Source organism: Aulonocara stuartgranti, assembly GCF_965226115.1.
Source record: "Aulonocara stuartgranti genome assembly, chromosome: 9".
Classification (NCBI taxonomy): domain Eukaryota; kingdom Metazoa; phylum Chordata; class Actinopteri; order Cichliformes; family Cichlidae; genus Aulonocara; species Aulonocara stuartgranti.
In genome coordinates, this window is record NC_138960.1 from 24,051,678 (window position 1) to 24,066,642 (window position 14,965).

Sequence of the window (14,965 nt, forward strand, 5' to 3'; positions counted from 1 at the left end):
CTCCTCAAACCTCCACTGTTAACTCAGCTAAATCTAAAGGGAATACTCTAACATGCTTGGTTTACCCTAATATTGCTTTGGTCTCTCAGGATTCACTTGCCATTACAAATTTAAAGCCAATTTCATTAGCATTTGCGAGCAGCTGAAGTCATGACTGTTGATGCACAAAACAATGAACTGGCGGAAAACTGTTTTGCATCTTCATGGACGCATCTTGTGGGAGTTTTTGCTTATCACTTGCATGTTTTCATTAAACAGAACCGCTGTGATGTGATTACCCTCAACCCGATGTTGCGTGGACAAATAGTAATTCAGTTCCATCTTGGTCGCAGGTGCCTGCAGCGTGCGAGACAACAGCAGTGATGGTAATTTCTGCCAATACAACCTTTCAACCACCCACCTCACACTCCAATCTTTTCTCTCACGCTCCTTCCTTGTGCCCTTGTGATTAATGTGTCTTGCTCTCCACATGCTGCCCTTAAGACAAGAGCAGCTTACTGCTTTCCTCGCCCTGCCACAGGTCCCCAAAAATGGCACAGTCAAATAGGATTAGATTTTGTATTTGGGGCGGAGGGTTGTTTTTGTGCATGTGTGTGAGGGCACAGAAAAAACATCCATGAAGTAGTTTGTTTTTTAGCCAATTTATGTCAGAAGAGAAGAAAGGTGCAGCAGCTCGGGTGGGTTGATGCCTTGGCAGTCATGTTGTTGTGAAAAACAAGACTGGAGGGGGTGAGATAGGGATTTGAGGGGGTGATTCATTGCAATCTTCCACAATGGTATATATGCCCAAAGCTGAAATCTCAGCCTAGGTTCTGCCTTAATAAAGCCTGTTGGCATTTAGCCTTATTACTCAGCAGTCAAATGCCAAAACACATCTCATGTCCCACAGACTAGTCTCATCTCTATCAGGTCCCTCTTTTATAGAAATGCCTTTACATGTATATTTTAGCTTAATTAGAATATCTTTCTCAGTGGCGTGCTTACTAGGCATTAAAATAGCAACAATCTTGCTTAAGTAGGTTTTAAGCATCTCATCTATGACTTTAATTTATGGAGCATGCCTTGTGATTTCCCCCCTTACATCATGCTAGCACAAATGAAGGCTTAGTCAGGAATAGCCATGGACCACAAGAGAACAACAAAACTTCTGGAAGATGAGCTCACAGCAGTGATAGAGGACACTAAAAAGAATCAACATGCATTTTTTGGTTGACTAAATATTGGATTAACGCACAAAGCCAAAGAGTGGAGTGGGAGTGTGTGGTCACAGGACAAAACTAGGTAGCATAAAAAGACAGAGAGGCAAAGTTCATCATAGGCTTGGATAACCCCAAAGGGCCTTCCACATATAAAATGTTTTTTCACTATAGCTGTCACGGTTTGCCGGGGCAAGCCGTGTAGAGTTGTAGAAAGGACCAAAAAGGCGGCAGCTCTGGTGCAGGTGAGTGTTTATTTACAGGGGTGGGTAAGTACAAACAGCAATGGTGGCAAAACATTAAACTGGAAACCTAAACTGGGTAAACTAACAAGACAAACCAGAAACGAGGATGCAGGGAGGTCCGGGGAAATACATACGGAGAGACGCAGGGAGACCGAGGGGAAACAACACAGGCGAACCAGCGACTACCATGACAGAAGACACAACTAAAATACACTCAGAGAACACAGGGAGATTACACACAGGTGGGGAACACAGCTGGGAGTGATTACGTGACGAGACTAGGGAGGCAAATTGAAAACACTCACATAAGACGCAGACCGTCACAATAAAACAGGAAACACATACACGCAATGACATAACCCACCAACTTAACACAGACTGGGGGACACAGAACATAGGAACATGAACCAAGAAACAGAGGAGTACAAACACCCAAGGCGACCAAAACCACAGAATATTAATAAACTAAACAAAAACACGGAGTCCGGACCATGACAATAGCAAAGCCTTTAGTGCAGTTTAACTCCAACCATGGCTGGCTTGATATACATTTGCAGGACCAATGGAAATCCAGAATGATAGGAAGTAGTGCATACACATAAAAGCCAAGCCATGAATGCTTGAAAGTGGTATATAGTTGCAGTAGCCAGTGCAACACAAATTTGGGGCCATTTGCTCAACCTAGCATTCAGCATAGCACATGTTAATTTCTATGTGAAAAGGTTTTAACTCATATGCATCCAAAACCATGATAACCTTACACAACCAGCAGGTAACTCACTTCTGCCAAATCTAATGTTGACAGTAGCAAGTTTCTGGACTTTGATTCAATAATTCTACCCAGTATTTACTGGGAACAATCCAATTCTTCTTAAAAAAAACCCCAAAACAAACAAAAAAACCTCACCACACTCCCAGCAGACGATTTGAGATGGTTGTGAATAGACTTGTTGCAGCTTTACCTGGTGCTTTTGAAAAAAGGCTTCACAACACATCACAGTCTGTGCCCTCTCTGTATTAAGCATCTAATGGTCAGGCAGGATGTCCAGCGCCATGCCTCTCACCCAGTGTCAGCTGGGATAAGCTGCAGCCTCAACCATGATTAGATAAGCAGTTAGCAACATGGCTGAAGTCGAAGTTTGCAAATAACTACTAGTTATAAACTCTTTATTTATTAATTTTTTTGTCTTAAAATATACTTTTCCTTGTTTTTACCAGTGCTCGGTAAAATGTAATGTGCTACTACTGTCAGAAAGTGGCAGCGGTGGTAAGTTGTTTGCCAGCTACCTTTAAACAACAAAAACAGAAGAAGAACATGCTACTGACTGCCAGTTTAGTCATATAAGGAATGTTTGGTGCTGTGAGATTAGATGCTACTGTAAAAATAGGGAAAACATGCAAACCCAAAGAAGATAGCTGTAAAAAACCTCTCTGTGGAGCTTCAAGACATACATAAAATGAGATCTAGTGTAACAGCTATGCACATGCATATTAGTGTGATTTGGGGTCCAGGGTAATCTGTGAATAATGGAAAATTAACACTACTGTTGTTCTTTTTTCTTTTTAAGTCATTTGTCAGATATTGATTTTATAGATGAGACCCATGAACAATGAAGCTGGACCTCTCTGTGGACCAATTTATCTTGGTTCTCTCCATTCATCCTTCCATCTATTCTTCACGGTATCCAGTTTAGGTTTGCATCGGGCACTGGACTCTACCCCTATTGTCAGACAAAGAGGAGAAGGGTACACCATGAGCAGGTAACAAGTCTACTGCAGGGCTAACACAGAGAGCCTTTCACACACACAAGGCCAATATGGAATCACCAATTAACCTGACATGCATGTCTTTGGACTATTGGAGGAGGCCAGAGAGACAGGGGGAGAGTAAGCAAGTTACTGATTTTTAGACGGGAAACTGTTCTTGAAGTACTGAGAGAGAGAGACAGAGACAGAGAGAGAGAGCTGTGCATGAAGTGTGATTTTATCGTGGTGAAAGCAAAACAGCAAAAGTCAGAGGGAATTCATGACGATGTTTATGTGAAGCGTAGTTTGGATCTTCTTTTGCTGCTGGTTCAGTCAATATTGTTTGGAGAGAGATAAAACCTGCAGCTTCTGAGTCTAGTGCAAAAAGCATCAGAATCAGTGAGATGTTGGGTTTCAGCCCCGACCGTGTCCGTGCCATTGGGTGAGAAAGGCGACATCTCACTGATTCTGATCCATCGGTGGGTCCACGCTGTGTGTTTATGTCTTTGTGCAGAATCCGTGTACCTGCTCTCATTTACTGCTTTAGCTGTTTGGTGGTTGTTGAAATTTTGTGAGGTTTAACCTGAGATTCTGGCATTTCGGGCAAAATAAATTTATATTAAAAAATCAATTCAGGACTTTAATGAATCGATATCACGTTATCCAAGCCAGAATCGATTTTAATCGATAAATCGATAATCAAAACCCACCCCTAATTTGAACCCAGGACTTTCTTCCTGTGAGGGAACCACTGCATCATTGTGCAGTTTTGATAAAGATCTGCTTTTCCACTGTTAAAAATTAGAATTTATACAGATTTGCATGATGTGTGTAGTTTGATTGTAAAACTACATTAATCAGATGTTAGTCTTTATATTTGGAGGCAAGTAGAAATGCAGTAGCGATGATGCATTCCTAAAATGCATTTGTTCCCAAGCCATAACACACAATACATCTCCCAGTACGTCTTACTGCTTAGACAGCTGCAAGTGCTTAAAAAAATCTGGCTGAAGCAGGACGATGGAGCATGAAGGATGCACAACAAAGAGAGCTGAATCACACAGAGGATATGATTGGAGGGAGCTGGGCAAAAGTCATTATATAGATTCAAGAAAGTGCCCTAAGGTGTAGGAAAAGAGGACATTCTTTAAATGGGTTTTTTTTACCGTGAGGACTTATTGTTAATATTATTAGAAGTAGTAGTAGTATTAGTATTTTGTTTTGTTTTTTAAATAATCACCCTACTCTGCCCTGGTGGTCTATTATGACATTGCAGTTTTTTGTCCCTGTCAGTTACGCATGTATTTAACATTAAATTGTCACTTTTTTAACACTTACTGGCTACCAAAATAACCCGTGCTGCATTTTAATAAACGCATCCTAGTAAAAATGGTTTTGTTTTCCCGTCTTCTCACTGTAATTTGTAGATTTGTTCCCCCCCCCCCCCCCCCCCCCCCTCCCCTCAGGGCGCGCACACACACACACACACACACACACACACACACACACACACACACACACACACACAGACCTTCACCCAAGAAACATTATTGTCAGGCAACGTTACTGGCAGACACATGATGTAACTGAGTGTAAAGAGCTTGCTAATGGTGATAGATCATGCAGATCAATTTGCAGGTCACTGAATAAGACCTTGCCATAGTTAACTTATCTGTTATCTGTCTTTACTCTGACAATTATGAGGTAATAACAACAGTCAGTAGTAATCTTGAAATAATTCTTTTTTTACTTAGTTTTGTAATAAAAATAGATCATCGACAAATCTGTCTTAGTTTTATTTGAAGAAAATAGTTAGCACTAGTTGCATTAGATAAGACAATTCACATTGTTAGAAACATTTACTCATCTGGAAGATGTATAGAGGTTATTAGCTTAAATAGTAAGTGCAGCAAAAAGTCAGTCCACTGTCACTGTTTCCTTTTTTAATCTTTATTAGCATCTCAATTCTTGCCAACCTCTCTCGCTATTTGCTAGGAAGCAACCTTGGAGAAACCATTTCCCGAAGGAGGAGCTGCAGGCTGTGTCTCTTTTCGCCTCATCACCTGCTCTATCCCCCAGACAAAAGTAAGAATTTCCAGGCAAAGCAAGGCCGGAGAACACAGATGTTAAGCAATTTGTATTTCAATGTAATTTGTCTTTGGTTTCAGCTGCAAATGATTCGAAATTACAAAGAAATTATTTTTGCTGCCAGTGAAATCTGATGAAGGGCGAATCCTTGCTGCATGACTGAAAGAACAAAAGAGATCCAGTTGCTTTGTGTCTGATGATGATTTTGACAGTATTACCGGGTAGCCATATACTTTGCAAATTAGGGATTCATCAATTATCACCCCTGCTGATTATCAGATCCAGTATTTGTGTTCCCAGCTACCAAAATGAGTACTTGTCTGATATGATTATATAACTGTCATATTAAATTAAAACGCACTCCTCTAGCAGTGATTTAGGCACCTTTCTCTGAATGATTCTATGTTATCTGACTGGTTATACGTCCCCAGTTGATATATAGTCAGAGACATGCTGCAGCACAGGCAAAAGGCAAAAGCAAAGGTAAAGATGCCTTTCCCCCCAAGATGTTCAGGATAAGTCACAGTTGTTATGACCTGTTTCCATGATAACAATATTTCATTTGCCCTCATTCTGGTGCACCAAGCCATAATGGCACTCATTACTGCCCCATGAGGGCTCAAAAAACAAACCTGGAGAAGGAGCACAAAGCTGAGATTGCTTTTTCAGAAGTTTTCAAACTGTATTTTTCAGTTTTAGAAGAGAAATGACTGCTGACAAGAGAAGAGATTACCAACAGGCTGATTTGACAAATGTTGTTACCGACACCACCTTTGTCCCAGCCCATTGCCAGGTTGCTGAGTTTCTCTGTGTGAAAGAACAAAACTGGTTCCCAGACAGTGGGTGAAGCAGTCACTTTGCCAATAACAATTTTAAATGATTAGTCTGCTGCTGAAACATTCATTGAACACTTCAAATTTTTCAGATTCTCCCCCATATTAATATTAAAATGAAAGTTTACATGGCAGCTTAAAATATTAGTCATTGTTCTATATTGCAAGTAATTGATATCGGCCCTGAAAATCTCATACTGGTACACCCATTTTTTTTAAACGACTATTACCATTTTCCAATTTCGTGTTATTGAAGGTGATGGTTTCGTTACTGTATGATCAAAGTAGAAGATTGGAATTGGTTGCAAATAAAAAGAGCAATCCCCACAGAAATGTCTGACTTCATTGAACTGGATGAGATTGAAGCTGTCTCCTTAACCACCTTTCTGTCCATCTGCCACCGAACGCCAGTGGAGTTGATGCAGGTGCACACCGAACTGTGCTGTCACTCAACATTCTGAAGGCTAATTCAAAATGACAGTCTCTGTCCATCTGTGCAGCCTCACTATCTCTTTATTTTAGAAAGTACAACTGGGGGGCAGTCGGCTTTCTTTAAAACCTTCTTATCCCTAGAAATGTGTGACACTTTTTAATACCATGTTAGATTTTCTTGGCTTGGAGGAAACGGCCGTAAACGAGAGGCATTTGCTGAAGGCTTCCGCTTTGTTTTAATTTGATAAATTATTTTGCCATCTCCTTTGAGAAATGTTGCTTTAAGGACATGTTGCTTCCACGCCAAAGTCACCTCTTGAAAAACATTTTTACAAGACTGTATTATCCGCTTCATATTTCAAAGACAAATCCAGACAATATGACGGAGAGAGAATCAAGCCATAAACCACGAAAATGTGACAAGCTATTGTTCCTTTGCTGGGTTTTCTGTTTTTGCACAGGGCTGTTTTGTGTCAACACAGACTGACCTTCTTTGCCCATATGAATTACAGTTACATTTGCCCAGCAGACAGTGGAAAGTTTATGAAATCTCTCTGCTATATCCTCTCATAAGGCCATATCTAAGGCCACAAATACTGAATTATTGTCCAAACACATCACAGAGGAAGCCTGTATAGCTGTGGCCTGTGTACAGGTGCCAATTCAGGCTGCCTTCTCTATAGGAATGCTATATATGTGCTGTCGAGGACTGCAGTCATAAATGAGAAGGTCTCTGTCCATAACTTTTTCCTTATTGTTTATCAGCCCCGTCCAGGACCCAGTCAGCCTCTCTGGACACCTGCTGAGCAGATCATCTCTTGTGAAACATAGATCTGAATTTTGACAATGAACCCAGGATGAAAAGATGGAAAGAGCAGCAAAGTATGAAGAAGAGAAAAGGAGAAGCTATATTTCAGGAATGACAGACCGTTAAGGGGCAGCTGGCAGCAGTTTCTCTCACTTCTGGTCTGTGCAGTTGGGTTATGAATCAAGTAAGTCATCCAAGCTATTGCAAAGTAGAGGTCAAACTTTATCTTCACAACCAAAAATTTGATTTGTATGAAGATTACCAAGCCTCCAAAGGCCCTTGGACATTAAGCAGATGTAGTCTACATATTATATTGGTGGTGAGCTGACTGACTTTGAGAAAATGTTGTGCTTTCACTGATATGCTGATAAAAGATGTTTTAAAGGAAAGAAACTAGGAAATTGTGGCCCCAAAGGGGCTCTAGTCAGCTTAGGATTCATGTGACTGATGGTGCCTGTATCTTGTTTCACTTGACAGCAATATTGACCGCAGTGTTAGTTCAGGCAGGCCACGAAGTCAAGCTCAGCTTCCAGTCGAGGTAGATCACCTGATAACAGTTGAACTCAATTATTTAGTATTAGTATTTGTATTTATTTATTTATTGTCATTGTCAAGAACAATGAAATTGCATTTGGGGCTTCCATACAACCCAAAAAAATGCCTGGCAATATCAGCTGAAAGTTCAGCTTCATGCCCTTCAGTGCATCCAGTTGGTAAATCTCAGATAGAAATTGTACTGTAAGTTGCTTACATACTCTATCTACAACTCCTGTTACATATGCAAGCCACTTTGCAACCTACCTTTGTTTTCTGATCTGTTCTTTACTGGTGGTCATTTTGCTGTTATGTTCTCTTAAGCGTTTTATACTTTCATGTGCAAGAGCACAGTGATATGGTCCTTGTCCCTGAAAAGATAACAAAGAGAACAGTCTTCATTTAAATTGCTCAATTACAGATAAATCTGTCCTCTTCCACGGTCTCCATTGGGTTGCAAATATGGGATTTCTTTTAACTAATAAAAAAAAAAAGTCAACATTGAATTATAGTCAAGTTGCAAGTTTCAAGAAACCAGAGAAACACAAACTTAATTTCACATTCACAGAAAGAAAGAAACAAAAGAAAGAAACATGCACAATATAAAACAGGAGCTAACAGCTGCAAAACAACAAAACACTGACCTTTGTCTCACTAATTCAGTTGAAATAGAAACACATACAAACATGAAACAACATCAGCATTCATTCAGAGTTCTTTGCATCTTACCACCTGGTGAATATTGTCGGATTTTCTCTCTCTTTTTTGAGCGAGCAACCAGTAAGAAAATAGCCTGATCCATTAGCAACTAATTTAGCCTTTTACCAGGTATTTGCTAACATTTTTCTTTGGTCAGATAAATTATGACTCGGTCTGTTTGGCTAAAGGTAGCTGCCTGCTACTGTGTACAGTTTTTACATGAAAACAGTTAAGTGAACTTCAAAGGCAGTCTGCAATTATGTATACAGTGTGAAAATACATGCACAATCCTTTTCACGTTGCATCATATTGTAGTTATCAGACATGTATTTTAACATAGTACAGATAAAGAGTAGTGCAACATACCTGTAGAGTACATACACTTTACAGAGTGCAGTTACAATAAGTTGAGTTTAATGTTGGATGTTATGAATTTTTTTAAAAAATAAATAAGGGGTGTTGCTACAAGCATAATGTGCAGCTAGAAACAACATTATGCAATGCATTTTGTTCATATTACTACATTAATTTGACAAATTAATGTTCTTTAAGTGGCAAATAAATTAAAAGTTAATAATAATAAAAAATAGAGCAATATACTGCAGTACATGCAGGAAGTCTCAAGGAACTAATCAAATATTTATTGTAGTCATTTATGAAACACACACAAAAAAAAAACAGAGGAATTGTTTTGGTCGCGTGGTTGCCTCTAATCATTTTGCTGCTTGTACATATACACATGTTGTCTTAAGGCAAGATCGATCTCATGTTGTGGGAGGATGATCAACGGTCCTGCTCCTTTAAAGCTGTAATTACCTTTAATAACAGTGTATTTACTGTATTAGTGGTGCTCATCTGGAAATTATCTCTCTCTAATTGCTCTATTAGTATGTGTAGCATCAGCCCCCACAAACTCCGGTTCCATCATTATGCGAAGTTATCTTATAAATGAAAGACTTGGCTTTGCATGGAAATTTGCCTTTAATTATTTTATTATTAGAGGTTCTGCAATGTATCATTTCTGGTTTGATGATGATTACATGTCAGTGTTGTCTCTCCGTTAGTCACGAACATCACTCTTGGTTTAGGGTTAATGCCGTCTGTGGGTTTTCTTCCTCCGCTGCACATTAACAGAGCAGGCAGAGCTGCAGCGCCATGGACTGAAGTCAAACACCTGCAGAAACGCTGTGCTCACATTTGCCATCATTGCTGGAGAAAGAAAGCCAGAGGACCAATGATGTTTTTGCAATTTCCCTTCGTGCAGAGAGATAATTAGAGGAAGAATGTGATTCATTACCCTATTGAAAGAAGCATACCTTCCTCCCTGAGCGAACAACCCCTCCACTTCAAAGGGAGCACAGGTTCTTTGATCCACAACCAGGAGTAGGAGATGGATAGACTAGTACGTCGCGGTGATTGCTGTGCACTTCGTGGCTTCGCCTCTGCCTCTGGAAGATGGATGGGGATCGTCAGCCACGTTAGAAAGATAATGTGATTTGATTCTGAGAGGATTTGGCCCCTAAACTTGCTTGGCCAGAGCTGTCGAGATTAACTTTGTATCATGTCCTGTGATGTCCACCTTAGGTTTTGCTGGTTGTAGTATCTTTCTTTTCTTTATTTCTTTCATCCCTTCCCCACATGTGGTCTATTTTACAGCTCACTGACCTCAACACTGCCGTAAAACAGAGCTGGGAGATAAATGTGTGTGCATGAACATTTTTTTCCCCGCCGTCTTTCTTCTTATTCTCTTTGTTACTCTCTTTGAAGAGCAGGACAAGGTGATATTCCAATTCACTTGGTGGCTATGCTTCTTTCAATGTATCACTGACCTTCGATTCCATTACATTTCTCAATGCTGGCTGATGCAAAGCTGGCAGCAGCCTTTTCAGAATGTTCTTTCTTTTTAATTTGCAATGTTCTATCTTCTTCTTTAAAAGCTTTGCTACAATTCCTTCACAGATAGATGCACTACTTTCGCGCAAAGAGAATCCCAATTAATTTAGAGGTCGTTTGTTTAGTCCTCCTCATCAGATCAATTTTATGCAGGAGGGAAACAGGGAAAATCGTTACACAGCTTAAAAGAAACCTAAGTGAATTACAGTAATTATTTAATGCTTGGTCTTGATCAAGCTAAGTGTCTGTACAGGCTCTTATTTATTTCCTTAATTGCCCCTTCATCTCCCAAGGTCCCTCTGTGGACTGTGATAAAAGAAACATTCATGAACAGAGGATGTATCCGACTGTAAAGAAAAGAAGCTGCAGTTCAGATGTTTTTATTGGAGGTTTTTGTTATAAACCAACTTGGAAAAGTCTCAACTTTCTCGGGAGGCCTTAAATGAACCCACAGTTTCTCAGCCAGTATCCAAGATAGTGTTCTGAGATGGTTGCCCATGTTCTACAGTAATCAGAGAGAGTGGGCAGTTTATTTTGTTTGCCTGAACATACATTTTCACGTGGAGCAAGTGTCCCTGGTTGTTTTATGGGGGACATTAACACTAAGAGAAGATTTTAAGTGGTTTGTTTGACCACACGTTCAGCAAACACTTTCCTTTTCTTTATTTTTTTTTCCAGAAATGTAGCAGAGGAGCTGTTTTTGCAATGCTCCAAGAAAAACTTGTATTTCTTTTGTATAATGGAATCATTAATCATTTGTAATATGGTGTGGTCTTTTTGTGCCCTTTTTTGCATAATACAGGAAATAGTAGCTGTTTAACTCAAGGTGTTGTCTCTTGTTCACTGTAGGTTCTTTGTGCTCAATTGCATTGCATAATTTATTTAAAAAAATGATGTACAGGTAAAAATACAGTGAACACACTTCGCTTTGATATAAAGTAACTGATGAGTTTGTAAACTTGGAGCATTTTCCCCTTAGTTGAAAAAGTTGGCCTATTGTTCAGATGTGTCTGGAGAGGCAGCAAAGAAGTAAAGGCAGGAATTCCTGTAGTGTAAACCAGTGTATATATTGCTGAAAGAGACATTTCTTGTTAGACCGCATTCATTCTCCGGCTAGCTTCTATCACTACACCACAAATGCTACAGTTTGTGTGCTCTGCTGAATCCTAAAATACAAAACACTCCCACTCAATGGAGCTAAAAGATTGTGTGATGCTTAGGCTGAATCATGTTTTTGCCTCAAATTAACTTCTTTAGAGTTGTATCTAGGACCAAACCGAGACCACACTGCACCCGAATACAATATCCGTGTTTACGTCTGCCAGGCAAAAGAAACTAAAGGTAAAAACAAACCCGATTAAGATTTCATTGGACTAAAGAATTTGCTCCTAGTTTGAATGTGATTCGCCTGAGAGTGAACAGTAAGCAGTAATGCTAAATTAAGCATGGCATAAATTACAAAGAATCCTTAGAGTATTTGAGAACAGTACAGATTCTGCCACTAGCAATTCAAGGGGAAAAATGATTTTACATTTATTATTAACATAGTTTTGTCAATTCATAGTATGATATCTTTACTAACGAGTCCAACTGGCACCAGAAGTTTCACTGACAAATGTCCTCTGAAACCACTGTTTAAGCTCCTCATCCATCTCTAAGGCAGGGCGCAGCCAAGTCACTCTATGGATCTCTTTCGTTTGGACACTACCCAGAGCTCATGGCCATGAGCAAGGGCTGAAATGTAGATCAAATAGTAAATCAAAAGCTTTGCCTTCTGGCGCAACTCTCTCTTCACCAAAACAGTCTGGTGCAACAGCCGCGTTAGTGCTGCAGCAATCTCCCCTGTCCGTATCGTGCTTCACCTTCCCATCACTCTGAGAAATACCATTCTGAAATGGATAAACTCCTTCGCTTGGTTCGACAACTTTCCCTCAACCCAGATGGAGCGATAGAACATTTCCCGACAAAGACCCATGAAATGAGTCTCTCTGACTCTCGCTAATACGACTCAGGCAGTAACATAAATCTCACCTAGACTAGACTGAATAACAATACATGCAATTCTTCTTGATATCAAGTTCCCGCATGAAATGTTTTTGCATCTGACTTTGTGGGTGACTTTCTTTTGTTTTCACATGAAAAAAATATTAACCAAATCATGAAGATTAAAAAAAACTGTTATCTGTAACATTAACAGAGATGCCATTCCAACTACCACAGCCACAAACCCGCTGAATCGTCTTCTGATTCTAATATGACTTTAACTCCACTGCTTCACCAGATGTAGTTTTGTTGTGCCTTAAAGAATGAAAGAAGTGAAATTACACCCTTTCAGTTGAAGCTTTTTACTTTGAGCATGGCAGATTGTTGTGTTTATTGTGCTCTAGACAAAACCGGAGGCTTTTCCTGTCAACACCTCTCGCGTACAGCGCACAGAGCTTGACACTCTTCAGAGAGCAACTATAAGTACTCTGGCAGAAGGAGGCAAAGGGAAGGTCAGTTAATGATTTTGTGAGCTCTAACCTTAAGAAAAACTCTGCTCCTTTTAAAGGGCACTGCCTGAGTGAGAACAACAGTTTTATCTTCTTTTACTTGAGTTTTGAATCAGAGGGAACAAAGCGATAGACAAACAGTTCAGCCCAAACAAAAGAAGATAAATCCAGCACCGCATTTGGCAAACCAGTTGGAGCTGAATGAAACGCACCTGGTAATTCATATGGTTGCACAAGCTGACGTGGCCGCGACTCAGAGAGCCATTTCTCAACTGCCTGGTTTACTGCCTGGTTTAATTGCTTCTTGTTGTAAATGTGCTTTGGATTGAAGGGCAAAAAACTGTTTAATTGGAAAGCAAAAGTAGGGGAAAAGTTGCAAGTGTTACATGCTTTTATTTGGACAGTAAAACAGTAGCTTTAGTATAGCAGTATTAGTTGAGTCAATAAAACGTAGTTTATGTAGATGACAAGAAAACTCACTTCATGAATCTGTCATTTAAAGGAGGAAATATGAGGAAGCAGTGTGGCCAATTGGGATAATGCTTCTGAATGAAACTTTTTCCCTATAATGTAATTTCAATTTTACTGCGTCCTTTGAGGTCAGTGAATCTGTCTCACTGTGCCCTGGGAAGGTAAACTTAATTTACTGCTATATCTCTTTCCACTACTAAGGCACACCATATCCAATAGTGAACCTCCTAAGCATAATCAATTATCTGAGCTCCAATGGTGGAGAATGCAGAATGCTGATAAGACTTTGTAGACGTTTTTTTTTCCTAATGAAGAGAGAAAAGACGATTTGGTTCAATACCCTGGGGGACTTTTTTTTTTCTTCCTCCTCTCCTGGTAAAAGAGAATTATTCATTGCATCCTCTAAGGGAAAAGTCGATCATTCCCAATAAGTCACTGAGTTGTTGTCCCGCTTTGGTTGTGCTGAGTAGGACCCTAGGCAATGTCGATTTTGTGTCATATGCTTTGCTCGACTTTTTCTTAAAGGCACGGACGTCAGGCAAACAGTGACTTTGACTTTGTCGTATTGTATAGACAACTGACGCTTGGTGATATTTGTCAAGGTGCATTGAGAGGTGCAAGGAACATCAGCTTCGCCCCCTGTTTTCAGTGCAACCTTCCTCCCTCAAAATCATCTTTTCCTATCTTGCAGCGCTCTCTAATCACAGCAACAAAGGGTGGAAATTGTGAAAGGACGGACGCAGCCCGTGTGTGTGGTCTCCTCCAGTATGATTACTTTGATGATGATCCACTGGCTGTAATATTTCAGAAATTATATTTCTTTGGAAAATAAAAAGCTTTTTTATCACACCCTTGGGTGAAGTTTATGACAAGCCCGTGTCCTAATGCATTGTGTTGATTGTTTCGTTCAGCCGATTTGCATGCGGCGAGCTGGCCTGCAGACACGTGCAATGCTGCACATTGATAAGGAGTGACGCTTCCCTAAAGATCAACTGCATTGATTTTCTTTCCATATTTTTTTACCAAGCTTTGATAACAACCTCAGGCTTGCATTGACAAATGCTACGCGTGGGGCTATGCAAACAAATGAAAACAATGCTTTAGCCTCTTCTGCTTTTTAATTTTTATAAGTAAAATGATTCAAAGTCATACTGACCTTTTACAAGAAGCATCTGTGCGGAACTAGAATTTATGATCCGTGGGTCAGGCTGTATGCCAACACTCGCTGCTGTTTTTCTACCATTAAACAAGAGTTATGTCATACTTCCCATTTAATCACGGGCTTTTTCAGAGGTCTGGGCGGAATCGGTGCGCTCAGCCAATGACTCACTGTGAGGGACCCATTTGACAGATTACACCTGCAGTCGCACTTAAAGGTAATGTTAGTAGGCTCTTGGCAGAGAAGGAGGAGAGCCTAACAGTTCCATTAAATGTTTTCAATTGACCTTCATGGCAAATGAACAGTTGGGTTCAACATAGTCAACAATAGTGCTTATTGCTGGTTGAAGCCTTGACATTCAATATTCCT

At 40.0% G+C, this 14,965-nt stretch overlaps 1 long non-coding RNA gene across 1 annotated transcript; it reads left to right on the top strand.

The window, feature by feature from the left end:
• The first annotated feature begins 298 nt into the window (after window positions 1-298).
• Window positions 299-5,217, top strand: LOC309713691. The gene is made up of 3 exons (XR_014278646.1): window positions 299-365; window positions 3,131-3,202; window positions 5,183-5,217. It is a non-coding gene; the product is annotated as an uncharacterized lncRNA (long non-coding RNA).
• The last annotated feature ends 9,748 nt before the right edge of the window (window positions 5,218-14,965 follow it).